At 44.8% G+C, this 13,107-nt stretch overlaps 1 long non-coding RNA gene across 1 annotated transcript; it reads right to left on the bottom strand.

The window, feature by feature from the left end:
- Positions 1-3,484: 3,484 nt before the first annotated feature.
- LOC128350475 (uncharacterized) lies at positions 3,485-9,515 on the bottom strand. The gene is made up of 2 exons (XR_008319346.1): positions 9,417-9,515; positions 3,485-3,648 (listed from the first exon to the last, which is right to left on the bottom strand). It is a non-coding gene; the product is annotated as an uncharacterized LOC128350475 (long non-coding RNA).
- Positions 9,516-13,107: the final 3,592 nt, after the last annotated feature.

Below are 13,107 nucleotides of genomic sequence, written 5' to 3'. Positions count from 1 at the left end.
GGGGAGCGAAGAAGCGAAGAATCGTCCTCCTCCTGCAATGCAGGGCCTCCTTTACTAATGTAAAGTAAATGTAAGGAAGGCGCACTACTCAGGACTCTTCGAATCCGGAAAGCTTTTACCTTGCTTGGACCTTTGGTATTTGCTGGGGCTTTTTGAAAGGACCGATTCACACATGATGTGGTTTTTAGGTGTAGGCTTCTGTTAAATATACAGCCCACAATCTCCCTATTCAGACATGCTCGTAGGAGTATACATAGGAACACAGAAAGCTGCCGTCTACCGAGTCAGGCCATTGGTGTGTCTAGCTCAGTTTTGTCTACACAGACTGGCAGTGGCTTCTCCAAGGTTGCAGGCCGGAGTGTCTTTCTTGGCCCTATCTTGGAGATACCAGAGAAGGAATTTGGAGCCCTCTACATGCAAGCAGGCAGGTGTTCTTCCCAGAGCAACCCCATCCCCTCATGAGAATATCTTACATTGCTCACAGGTACTTTCCCATTCAAATGTAAACCAGGGTGGACCCTGTTTAGCAAAGGGGACAATTCATGCTTGCTAGCCACCTAATGGCGCAGCGGGGAAATGACTTGATTAGCAAGCCAGCGATTGCTGGTTCGAATCCCTGCTGGTATGTTTCCCAGACTAGGGGAAACACCTATATTGGGCAGCAGCGATATAGGAAGGTGCTGAAAGGCATCATCTCAGACTGCAGGAGAGGAGACAATGGTAAACCCCTCCTGTATTCTACCTAAGACAACCACAGGGCTCTGTGGTGTGCTGTTGAGTTGGTCGACACCAACTCAACAGCACACTTTACCTTACCACAAGACCAGCTCTCCTCCCTAGTCTACTCCCAAGTTCAGATCTGTTCACAGGCAGAGGCTCTCTTACCCCTGGATTTCAGGGCCAAAGTCTAGGACTTTCACAGCCCCTGGGGTCCAAATCCTCTTTCGTCTGTCCTGGGTGGTGTGGTCACCCAACCGAGCATGATGATGCTTAATTTGCAGGGAAGAGGGGGCCCTCCAAAGGCCTTTAGTTTCAGGTTCCAAAATTACCTAGGTGTGCCTCTGTTCACAGGTACATCATTCACATGTTATGTTGAAGAACACAGGTACATTTCCTATCTGAACTATACATTTGAGGGGCCTGGACTCAAGTTCACTTTTAAAATGAATTTAGATACACTCATTCACACAAAAACATGTACCTGTGCATACAGACATCTGAAGGCAGATGCAACATGGTGTCTGAACAGTGCTTATGTAACAGGTGGTTAAGACCAACAGGTGCATCATTCAGGTACATTCAGGGAGCCAGTAATGACTGTAGTTCCCTTGCCAAGTGTCCGAAACCTGGGTCTGCCATGGCTTCCCTTGTGGAAAGGCATAAACAGTGGGCAGGATCCAGACAAAGTTATGACTATTGACCATTGAGATCTCTTGTAGACAAATTAGTCATGATTAACTGAAGTCCCATTCATTTCAATGGGACTTAGTCATGACTAGGTTATATTGGGCAGGATCCAGACCAAGTCAGTCATGGTATGTTTCCCAGACTAGGGGAAACACCTATATTGGGCAGGATCCAGACCAAGTCAGTCAAGCACCACTGCAATCAGGTGGGCTAATTAGTCATGACTAACTTAAGTCCCTTACATTTCAATGGGACTTGGTCATGGCTAACTTATTGGGTAGGATGCAGACTAAGTTAGTCCTGACTGACAGAAATCGGTTAGATGAATTAATCATGACTAAGTCCCAGGGATTTCAGTGGGACTTAGTCCTGACTAAAGTCATCTGCATCCTGCCAGGACAGATATACATTTCCAAACAGGTTTGCTTTGTCCACCAGTGACCTGCATCTACACCCTCAGCAGCACCACCATTATTACTATACACCAGGCAAAACAGCACCACCCTTTAAAGATATATTATTATTATTATTATTAAATATTAGTAATAATATTAATAAATATAATATACTTTTTATTAATAATAAAATAATTAATAATAATGGTAGTGAGCTAGGGTTTTTTAATCTCTCGGAGAGTAGAGGTGCGTTAACTCGCTGTCTAATGACTGAATGCATTAGGTAGGCAAGATTGGGGGCGAGACAGAGGATAGAGCAATTATATCGGATTTGCAAGCCTCCCTCTCTTAAAAACACTTCCCAGGTCCCCCCTCCCCCCGCAATTCCCCGGAAAAGAACTGAAGCATTTTTGACCTGACTTCATTAATACTTCCATGTTTTCGGTAGTACTTTAGTCAGCAAATTTAGCTGCTAATTGCTACACACTACCGCATGTGGTTCGACTCTGCAATTGCAGTTGGCTTTTATTGGGGCGTAAATTCCTTGATAAAGGCTGGGAACGCAAGCAGGTTGGGAATTGGGTAGCACAGCGCTCGCTCCTTTCTCTTTTAATAAGCCTCTTTTTTTTAGTTCTGCATAAGGATCTGCTCTTCTCTCCCCCTCCCCACCCCGCCGCAAGAGATCAGAAGAAAGAACTGTGCAGTGATCTCTATCACCATGTCAGACACGTCATTGTGTACGATCCGGAGGAATAAAAGAGCGAGAGCGGGAGACTGACGCGAGAGAGATCCAGGGCCTTTTGCAGATTTAATGTAGTGATAATAATAGCCTGTTTGCTGTGTGTGCAGAAGGAAGCGCTGCCCATTGTTTCCAATCCGAGGAATCTATTAACGAATCGCCTTTTCCAGCAGTCACAGAATCTAACGCCACCCTCCCCTTTCCACCCAATAAAAAACCGCGGGGGTGAGGGGGGGTAAGAGGAAATTTCAAAGCTCGATCATTCCTAAGGATCTATTGCTTCCCCCGCCCCCCCCACCCCGACCGAATAAAAAGAACATTTCTGAAATGTCAGCCCTTATTCATTGTTATGGTGACCGCGGGGAGGGATGTGCGTAACGATCATTCAGTATTAACATAACCCAAGATCCAGCTGTGATAGCAGAAACAAGCAACAAGTCTGCTGATTCAGGGCTCAGGTCATCGCTTTCCCCTGCGACCTCTAGTGCTCAAAGTGGGCTTAGCACCTCGGCGGCTTGGAAACCGAGTGGATTGTGTTTCAGCGCCTACAACCAACAGATTTTGAAAACAGCACTGGTGTCCATGACACAGATTTTGTAAGGGGCCTTAGAGGCCTTCTAGTCTAAATCCCTCTTCAGAGCAGCAAACTGCTTCAGTTTCAAAGCCAATACCAGTGTAGGCAGGCACACCACAAATCTCCCTCTTTTTTTTCTTCTTCTCTTCTTCTCTGTCTTTTAAACATATATTCATTCATTCATTCATTCATTCATTCATTCATTTTCATATACAAGCAGTGAAGAGCAGCTGGGGCTGGGTAAGGAATGGGAAGAGATAAGGGGAATGTAACTGTAACTCATTTGGAAACCGTTAATAAACTGTTAATAAAAAAGAGAATAATCTTGGAGAGAATCTATCTATGCAGTCACTAAGAGTCAGCACCAACTTAATCAATCAATCAATTTAATCAATCAATCAATCAATCAATCAAAAAAGAGAAAAGAAAAAGGTGAGTTCAGCACTCCACAAGGCAGACCGTTTCACTCTCAAACAGCTCTCATAGGCAGGAAATTCCTCCGAATGTCTGGCCTGATCCAGTGCCTTTAAAATCTACGTAAACAAGAAGAACACACTGTTAAATGTACCAGAGGGGGAAAGTGGCACTTGTGCTGTCTGGTCCGGTATGTGTTTATTTGAGAGTAAGCACTTGCAAGTTCAATGCCACTTATTCCCAAGCCATTGCTCATGGGAATGCAAGCTTAATGATACAATCAATTATTTGCTGGGTCCATTCAAATCAGGGTCATAGCAAGATTGAAGTGGGCTCTGGGGTAAAAAAGTGAAGATGGGCCCCTGTCTACTGTTTCCTCTAAGGCGTGCACATGTGTATGCACTCACACATTTTCTGACATCCGCTCAGTTAATTTTAGATCCTGCTCAGGTGGAATCAGGAAGGCCTCACTCTGAATGCACAGGCACACACCCTGCCTTGATACTGCCGCCCAGAACAAAACCCATTCCGCACACAGATGAACAAAATTAGAGAGAACACTGCCTTGTCCCGCTTTTTCAGAGAGGCACAAGGGGGAGAACTGAGAACAAGCTGTCATCCAGCCAGTGGGCCCCTCCCTCCTTCAGGCGCACAGGTGTCCCCCACCCCATGTTCAATTGTATCTACACCCCATTTCAAATTTTATAGCCAGAACACTGAAGCCAAGAAGCTAATTTTCCTGTTGAGAATTGGTTATCCTACCTTTTTAGAAAAACATGCCCCAGTCTAGTATGAAGAACCCATGAGAAAGAGCCAATGCTGTGCATGTGGAGTCACATCCGAGCAACTGTTCACTGGGCCCCATTGACTTGGCTAGATCCTGCATGTCTTTTGCTTCAAATACACCCCCCCATCCAGGGCCATCGTGCTATTCGGTATGTCTAGAGCTGGAGAAGGGACCCCACTTGCAATCGCAGGTTGCATTGTGGAAGCAGAGACCTGCTTCGGCCAGGCTGCTCCTGGAAACCCCTCGTCCCTCAAAGAAGGATGATGGCAGTATTTCTAGGGAGAACACACATGTGAGTTGTCTCATGGTCTGGAAGGCATTGCTGACTCTTCCTGAAAATCATGCCTCCTCTCTCTGCCTGCTTCAAGTTGGTAGGCAAACTCTCAGAGCCCATCTTTTTGTCCCATTTGTGCCTTGACTTGCTCTGAATTGAAGTGCTGGTTGGCGTCATGATGCAAATATCATATCTTGTATTTCCAGAGAGAGCTAAAACATCCGCTTTCCAGACTTTTCTAGTAATTATGATGTATTGGACTATGCATGTGCTAAATGTCAGCTTTCTTGGTGTATCTTCACAATTTGATACTCTCATCAGTGAGGGAGGGAGGGAGGCCCAAGATCCTCTGTCTGTGTACAAATGAAACATTTCCTTTTGGCACAAGGTATGTGAGTTTATTATACCCACAGCCATTCACCTCTTTGTCTTGTTGACCTTGGCAGATTTATTGGGTTTGTATTTTCACATACTGATAAAAACATCTTCAAACAATTTGTACGTTGCTATTGGGCATGAAATGCTTGACATTTGCTTTTTTTTTTTTAAATTAGGTGGAGTTTTTGGGCTCCAGTTTTACAAGAAGTGAACACCTTTTTCTTGCAAACCAAGGGAACTCTAGTATTACACATCTGTGAGTTTCTCTAGTTGCAGAGTAATAACTAACAAAGATTCATTCCTAAAATATCAGAGCTCAAGGCTGCCTGGAAATTCCTCCCTTTGTCTCTAATCTCAGCAGTGTAGCTAAAAATTGTACACACTCTAGGATGAAGGAAAGGCACTTTGCAGGTGCTCTTGATGACCACACCCACATTTTCAAGGATGAGCTCTGAAAAGAGGGTTCTTTGGGGACTGAGACGGGACAAGAGCCTTGACTCTGCTTAAGCTTCCCATCAGCTTGGGCTGGCTCACCAACTGCACCCTTTCCTGGAAGTGAGTGATCGTAAGACAGTGATACACATGCTGGTAACCTCCAGGCTTGACTACTGCAGTGCACTCTACATGGGGATGCCTTTGTATGTAGCCCGGAAGCAGTAATTGGTGCAGAATGCTGCTGCCAGATTGGTCTCCAGAATGTCCCATAGAGACCATATAACTGATTCTAAAAGATCTACACTGGCTACAAATAGGTTTCTGGGCAAAATACAAAAAGTGCTGCTTATTACCTATAAAAGCCCTTAACAGCTTGGGCCCATGATATTTAAGAAAATGCTTTCTTCATTATGAACTCCACCGCCTAGTAAGATCTTCAGGGACAGTTCATCTGAGGGTGCATCTGGTGGTGACTCAAAGGCATGCCTTCTCTGTACTTGCCCCAGGACTGTGGAACTTACTTCCTGCTGAGACTGGAGCTGCTCCAGTGGTGGAAGGAGGCTGGTGGCGGCCTGTGTTCGGCCCCTGCTGCAGATCCCCCAGCCCTGCCCCCGCCCCCCACAGCTGATGTCAGACACAGGGCTAGCCACACCCCCTGCGTCTGGCATCTCCCTTTAAAGGCAGGGGAAGCTGTTCCAGCTGTGCGATCTCCCTCCCAAACGGGGTGCAGTGCGATCTCCCTCCCAAACGGGGCCCCGTTTGCGGGAGAGAATGACCCCGCTGTGTTGGCAGCCAGGCCAGGAGTGGCTCTACCTGCCTTTAAAAGGCAGGGAGAGTCACTCTGGCCATGTTACCAACGCAGCGCAGGCCAATTTTGGTCCCAAATGGGGTTGCATGCGAAATAATGCTCCCCGCATCTGATGGCAGATGTGGGGGGTGTATCTTGGGTTGCAAGGCGTGGCTCCTGGTGGCGGCAGCCTGGTTTCTTTGAACCGATTCGCCAGTGGTGGCTCTGCCCCAAGCTGCTCCATTCCTATTGGCTTTTAAGAGACAACTTAAGACACATCTCTTCAGCCAAGGCTTTTTAGTCAGTTCTATTTTTATGGATATTTTAATCTGGTTTTATGTTTTAACTGTTAAATTCTTGGTTTGTTTTATGCAGTAAATGTCCTAGAGACTTCGGTAGTGGGTGGTATACACATTTATTAAATACATACATAAATCAAAACAAGCCCTGGTTATAGTCCTGTGTCGCAAAGCAAGCAGGTATTTATTGGCCAAGAATATGTGAGACAATCAGGGTGCTGTAGGGGCAAGTGGAAGTTGGAAGCCACTCTTCCCAGCCACACAACAAATTCGGAGAAGTTGGGTAATGAAGATATTAAGTTGCATGAGCTGCATGAGCTACACCATCAGTTCTTCCCAGCACTGTACTGTCTCAAGAGTGAGAGCAGTGGACCTCTTTTCTGGCCACACGGAAGCAAGCATACCCATATGTCATGAGGAGATATATCCCCATGATTCAGCAGGACTAATGAGCCCAGTTATTTTACTTGCCCCAGTTTGTAATGAGCCCAGGTATTTTACTTGCCCCAGTTTGTAGAATAGGAAAAGGTTGAGAACCACACAAGTGTGGCAAATCTTGGGGAAAGGGGGGAAATGCAAATGGAGGTATTTTCATTTTACTCCCCCTCCCCACTTTGCTCCCTGGCAGCTAAGATCTAGCTTTCTGTTTGTAGTCAGGGTTGCCAGATATCTGCATTTAGAGAGATCTGCCCAGCAATAGCTCATGTGGTACTTCACTGGCAGACTACCGGTTTCCGCCACTGAGTGCCACAGAATGGGTGGTGCCCTTACTGGAGGGCATCAACCAGGCAGTGGCAGAAGAACAGAGATGGTGTGGTGGCTCAGGAAGTAACAACCCCTGCTGCAGATGTGGCTGATGACATCCATGGTGGCCCCAGGTGCCCACTGGCAGATGAGCCATTGTTGGGCCTTCAAATCTTCCTTCTTCAGGATTCCATGCATCTGTCTCCTTATCTATATAACTCTTTAGTCCACAGTCCTGAACTGTTTTTTTTAGCTGTTTTATTGACATGTTTGCAGTTCCTGTTTGAATGTAAAAGCTACACAGGGTCAAAGGTTGAGCCTTCCAGAGCTTGGTATCCTTTGTTCCTGACTGTATGTGGAAAGAGTTCTCACATATTCTTTGCCTGCCCTTAGAACTCATCATAAGTGTCCCTGTCAGATCCAGCTGGATTGGTGACATGATTTATAAAATGTAAATTTTGCCTTTCCTGGGGCAACCTCAGTGTTTGTCCTAGGACAAGGTCTTTCTCAATTTTTTGGTCAGGATTTGAAAGGCTTTGGTCATGGTTTTACTCAGTGATGGAATGTGATGTCATTCCAGCCTTCAAAGGAAATCTTCCCTCGATCTGGGGAAAGTTTTGTTTGATGCAATGTTGCCATCATATTTACTGACCAGCTTTGCAGCCTGCTGATAATGACCTCTGCCAGGCTTTTGCAATCTGCCATATGGACAAGGGCTTTAGTTCTGTCACCTTTAAAATATATGAATCCTAATTCCTACTTACCATTCTAGAGCTCAGTGGCACAAATAGTTAGAATGCTATATATGTATTTATTACATTTCTATACCATCACACACAAATGTCCCATGGCAGTTTACAAAAATAAAACACTCAAACCCCAGTTAGAAACTAGGAATTAAAACAGAAAAAAATTTAAAACAGCAATAGTGACTTTCTAAAAGTCTCTAAAGACTTATTTTTTTCACCCAAGCTTTTTAACTGGACTGTGGTTTTCAATTGTTCTAAGGTTTTCATTTTTAATCTGTTTTATGTTGTTTTAAACTGCCCAGAGATGGAAGTTTGAGGTGGTCAACAAATTTGAAAAATAAATAAGCCTTGATTAAATGAGTTGAGAATTATTTTAAAGGCTACCAGAGATGGGGAGGCTCTTATAGGGAGTTCATTCCAAAGTCTCGGGGCAGCTATAGAAAAGACCCAGCCCCGAGTTGCCACCAGATAATTTGGGAGCAGCCGTAGGCAGGCCTCTGCAAAAGATTTTAATAAGCAATGGGGATCTTGAAGCAGAAGGCGCTCTCTTAGATACCCTAGACTCAAGCCATTTAGGGCTTATAGGTAATCACCAGCACGCAGGGGCGTAGCAAGGTGGAGTGGGCCCAGAGACAAGATTTTAAAATGGGCCCCCCCCCCAAAGTCCAGGGCCTCCGCACACCCCAGGCCCCCAAGGATTTAAGTCTGATATTCCAAAATAAGTATGCTGCCTGCAAATACATTTCACTGAATATACACACACATGTCACAATATATAGTGATATACATTGAGTACTATACATTTGTATTACTTTTAATGCCTAGAACACACTAGAAAGATGAATTATTAAAATGGGCCCCTCGCTGCAGATTAGCAAAGGAGACTTTCAACCATGCAGGGTGAACCTATGTTTGTTTTCTCAGAATTCTGAACAAATTCAGTCAAGTTTGATTGCAGGAGGTTTTTCACAGGAGGCTTTTAAAGCCCTTTAAGACACATCTCCTCTGGAATGGAGGTGCTGCATTCACATGTTGGCCAGATTTACCCTGAAGTCCCTGCAAGTTATTGGGGAGCAGTTCACACACAAGAAAAATAAAATAAAAGCACCACACATGCTTCACAGTTCTCACTCAGACCTTCTGGGTTGCAAAACAACTTGAACATAAGTGCATTTATAAATGAATGAATGAATAAATAAAATTAATAAAATACTGTTCCAGAAGTTTTTGCAATTTTCTGCCATGAAACAAGCCACTTATAGGACTTTTTAGATAGTTTTTTTTAAGTCAGCAAATTTTCCAAGCTGTTTCAAAATAAATATTCAGAGACTTCTCGGTCCCTCCCCCCCCCATCCAAGCCCTATGGCAAGCAGATCCCTATATATGGGGGGGGGGGGCGGGAAAGGTAACCACAAAAAGGAGTTCACACTCTACCTGGCAAATGCTGGTCTGGGTTAAGCAGGGCAGCAAGGGGTCTTCTGCTGCAGAGAACACTCTGGCTGCCTCCTCCTTCCTGGCTGGCTTGGGCCCTACTGGAGTTCAGGCTTCACTGCGGCCTACACGGAGGCCTCCGTGGAAGCCCCGCCCACCCGCCGATCAGCTGAGAGGCGGGAGAAAAGGAGCTCTTTGCAGCTTGCCTGCTGCTTCGATTGCGGGCCAGCAGAACAAGCAGGAGAGACAGCGAAGAGGGCAAGTGACTGAGAGGCTATGGGGCTGGGCAGGGGGCAATGGGGAGTCACGTGAGGTGCCTCTGGGGTGCCCCTCCAGGCAGTGGGGCCCCCAGACAACTGTCTCCCCTTGCCCTATCATTGTTACGGGCCTGCCAGCACGTTATATTTTGCCCAGAAACATATGGGTAGTGAGTGTAATGCTTTTAAAATAGGAGTAATAAGGTCTCTTTGGGTTCCCCCGGAGACCAACCTGGCTGCTGCATTTTGTAACAACTGCAGTCTCTGGACTACATATAAAGGCACCCCCACATAAAATGGATTGCAGTAGTCAAATCTGGATGTTGCCGGAATATGTTCCACTTTTTTTAGGTTGCTCTTCTCCAAAAATGGCTGTAGCCGGCAAATCAGCCTAAGCTAATAAAAAGCACCTCTGTTCACTGCCTCACCTGAGAAATCAGAGAGAAGCCTGGGGCAAGGAGTATTTCCAGACTATGCACCTGTTCCTTCTGGGAGAGTGCAACCCCTTCCAGAACAGGCAGTTCCAACCCATCTCCTGCATTATGACCCCCCACAATAGGTACCTCAGTCTTGCTTGATTCAGCCTCAATTTGTTCTCGCTTATCCAGCCCATTATTGCATGCAGACAAGTATTTAGAGAAGCTATGTCATTCCTTGATGGATGACATTAAGAAGCAGATTTGGGTGTTGTGGTAACATCCAGACCAAATCTCCTGATGATCTGCCCATGAGGCTTCATGTAGATGTTAAAAAGTATAGGAGACAGTATGGAGCTTCATGGAACACCATAATAAAACCTTCCGTTTAGAGGAGGAGTACTCTCCAAGTGACATCATCTGGAATCTCCTCTAGCCGAGATTCAGCTCCAGGAGCAACCACCACCGGCAGGTGTGCATTGCAATGCAGTCACACAAAATTATTACAAAGATGGTTAGAGATCAGGGTGGGTTTGGGGAGTGGGCTGGATAGAAATGGGACAGAGGGAGACTCGTGTAACTATGGCCAATTCCTATTGATAGCATACATGTAATCACCTCAATTAGACTTAACTTGGTTCATCCTATTTAATATTTCAAATGGTATCAGCTGAATCAGTCTTCAGTAATATATTTGTTATCGTGAAAATAATGTAGCTATATCTACTTCTCAACATTCTCTCATAAGATCTACCTAGATGGCAATTTATTCCAACTTGAACACAAATTGAACCAAGAGATGTTCTGGGGCATCTAAATGAGGTTTAAACATGCCATTCAATTCCTTAGAGCCTGAAAAATCTCTTGTTGCAATTTGTGTTCGTATTGGAATAAATTACTGTTCAGATAGATCTACACTCAACTGTGACCAAGACTCAGAGTGGGGCTAGACTGGAGCAGGCTGGACTGGGTTCACCAGAGGCAGGTACAACTTTAGCCCCCACTGTAAATACAAGTGCTCCCAAGTACAATCCAATTTTGAAATGGTTGACATTCCTTTCTGTTTGGATAAGCACTGTTTTGTGCTTAGGAGCACTTATAAAATCTGCCCTTCCCCTTTAACACCAAGGGCTGTTTCACATGACTGCTGGGAAGCAAGTTGGCAGGAACGGTTCCTGTTGATTGTGTGCTCCTTTTGTGGGCCACAAATTGCATACATATCTGTGTTGACTGAACCCACCAATGTCCAGTCCCCCAGCTACACTTCCCTGTTACACCTGACATTTGCCACTTGACTTCAAATGTAGGTTATGAATGTTGGTTTCTCAGAAGGAAGTGTAGCTCAGGAACCAGACATTGGTGGGTTCAGATGACACAGAAATGGGTGGAAGTAGATGCTCATGCTGAGAGTGCATGCTTGCTGGGAACTTCTGGTTCTTGCCAACTTACTTTCTAGTGGTTGTGTGAAGCTGCCCCACGGGTCAAACAACATGTTAAGTTAAACCTGTAGTTCATTTCTCAGGGTTTGTTTCTCTAAAGTTACTGTAAGTAGTAGCCACAGAGGGCTGGATGGATAATCAGGATTGGCACTATGCGGAAAGGTATTAATTATTATTATTATTATTATTATTATTATTACATTTATATCCCACTCTTCCTCCAAGGAGCCCAGAGCGGTGTACTATATACTTAAGTTTCTCTTTCACAACAACTCTGTGAAGTAGGTTAGGCTGAGCGAGAAGTGACTCGTCAAGAGTCACCCAGCTAGTATTATGGCTGAATGGGGATTTGAACTCGGGTCTCCCCGGTCCTAGTCCAGCACTCTAACCACTACACCACGCTGGCTCCCATATATAAACCTTTCCTACTGCACCATGGTCTCAACAAAGACTGTACCCCAAAGCTGATATTAGCCCCAGAAGGAAATTTCCATTTGTGTGGGAAATGGCTAAATATTCTCTCCCCATCGGCTGCAGTTCTGATCCTGATGGGGGCTCCCAGATGCTATTTAACAACTTAAAATAAAGTATGCTGGGCCATAAAACTATGCATTTTTAATGCAATGCCTAGTTTGGCCCTAAGTGGCTGGGGTATCAATGACAGAGAGCCCAGAGATGGCGATGTGTCTCTGTGAGGTGCACTATGCCTTCCCTGAGGGTCCCTGGGCTATCAAAACCCTCCCTCCATACACATCCCTGTCATAATGATGGGCATTTTGTGTGTGTGTGTGTATGTGTATATGTATATGTATATGTATATATATATAGTGATTGGTGACTCTGCCAACATAAATTGTCCAGGCAACATTTTTTCTCAAACACTACTTGGAGGGGGGGGGAACCACCCCAAAACCTCAACAACACAGGAATGTAAATTCCAGTTTAATCATAAGTTGGACTTTATCCTGCAGGCACTGGCTGTGTTTGTGTGTGTGAATATTTGTTGGCTTTTTCTGGCCAAAAGAAATTTGCACAATGTTGTAATGTTTCTGTGCTTTCCTTTTCAACATTCCAAGGTTTATACTTAAGCTTCTAATAAAAAGTTATTTTCAGAGGAGAAAGGGGAAAAAATGTTGCTGTTTAACAAGTCAATAAAGCAACATAAAACCATAAAACACAGCAAGGACAATGTGAGAGAAGTAGTCGATTACATGAGGGAACAAGATAAAGGCAGGAGGTTGCACTAACTACACATGAGCCACATGCGGGCTATTTTTAAAAGACAAACATTTATCTTAAACATAGGAAGCTGCTTTCTACGGAGTCAGGCCATACCACTAACAGGTAGTAGCTCTCCAAGATTTCAACCAGGTGTCTTCTCCCAGCCTTATCCAGAGATGAAGGCGTTAAACTGGGACAGTAAAGCATATTAAATGCACTCAAAGCCACTGGCTGACATGTTAAGGCAAATTAATCAGAGTAGTCCCATATTAATATCCCTAACTTGTCCTTCTAATTTCAATGGGGCTACTTTGAATAATTTTCCTCATCATATCAGCCAATGAGTTCAGTGGGTTTTAAG

Source organism: Hemicordylus capensis, chromosome 3 (assembly GCF_027244095.1).
Source record: "Hemicordylus capensis ecotype Gifberg chromosome 3, rHemCap1.1.pri, whole genome shotgun sequence".
Classification (NCBI taxonomy): Eukaryota; Metazoa; Chordata; class Lepidosauria; order Squamata; family Cordylidae; genus Hemicordylus; species Hemicordylus capensis.
The sequence above is the reverse complement of the archived record's forward strand: the minus strand, read 5'-3'. Positions and strand labels throughout refer to the sequence as shown.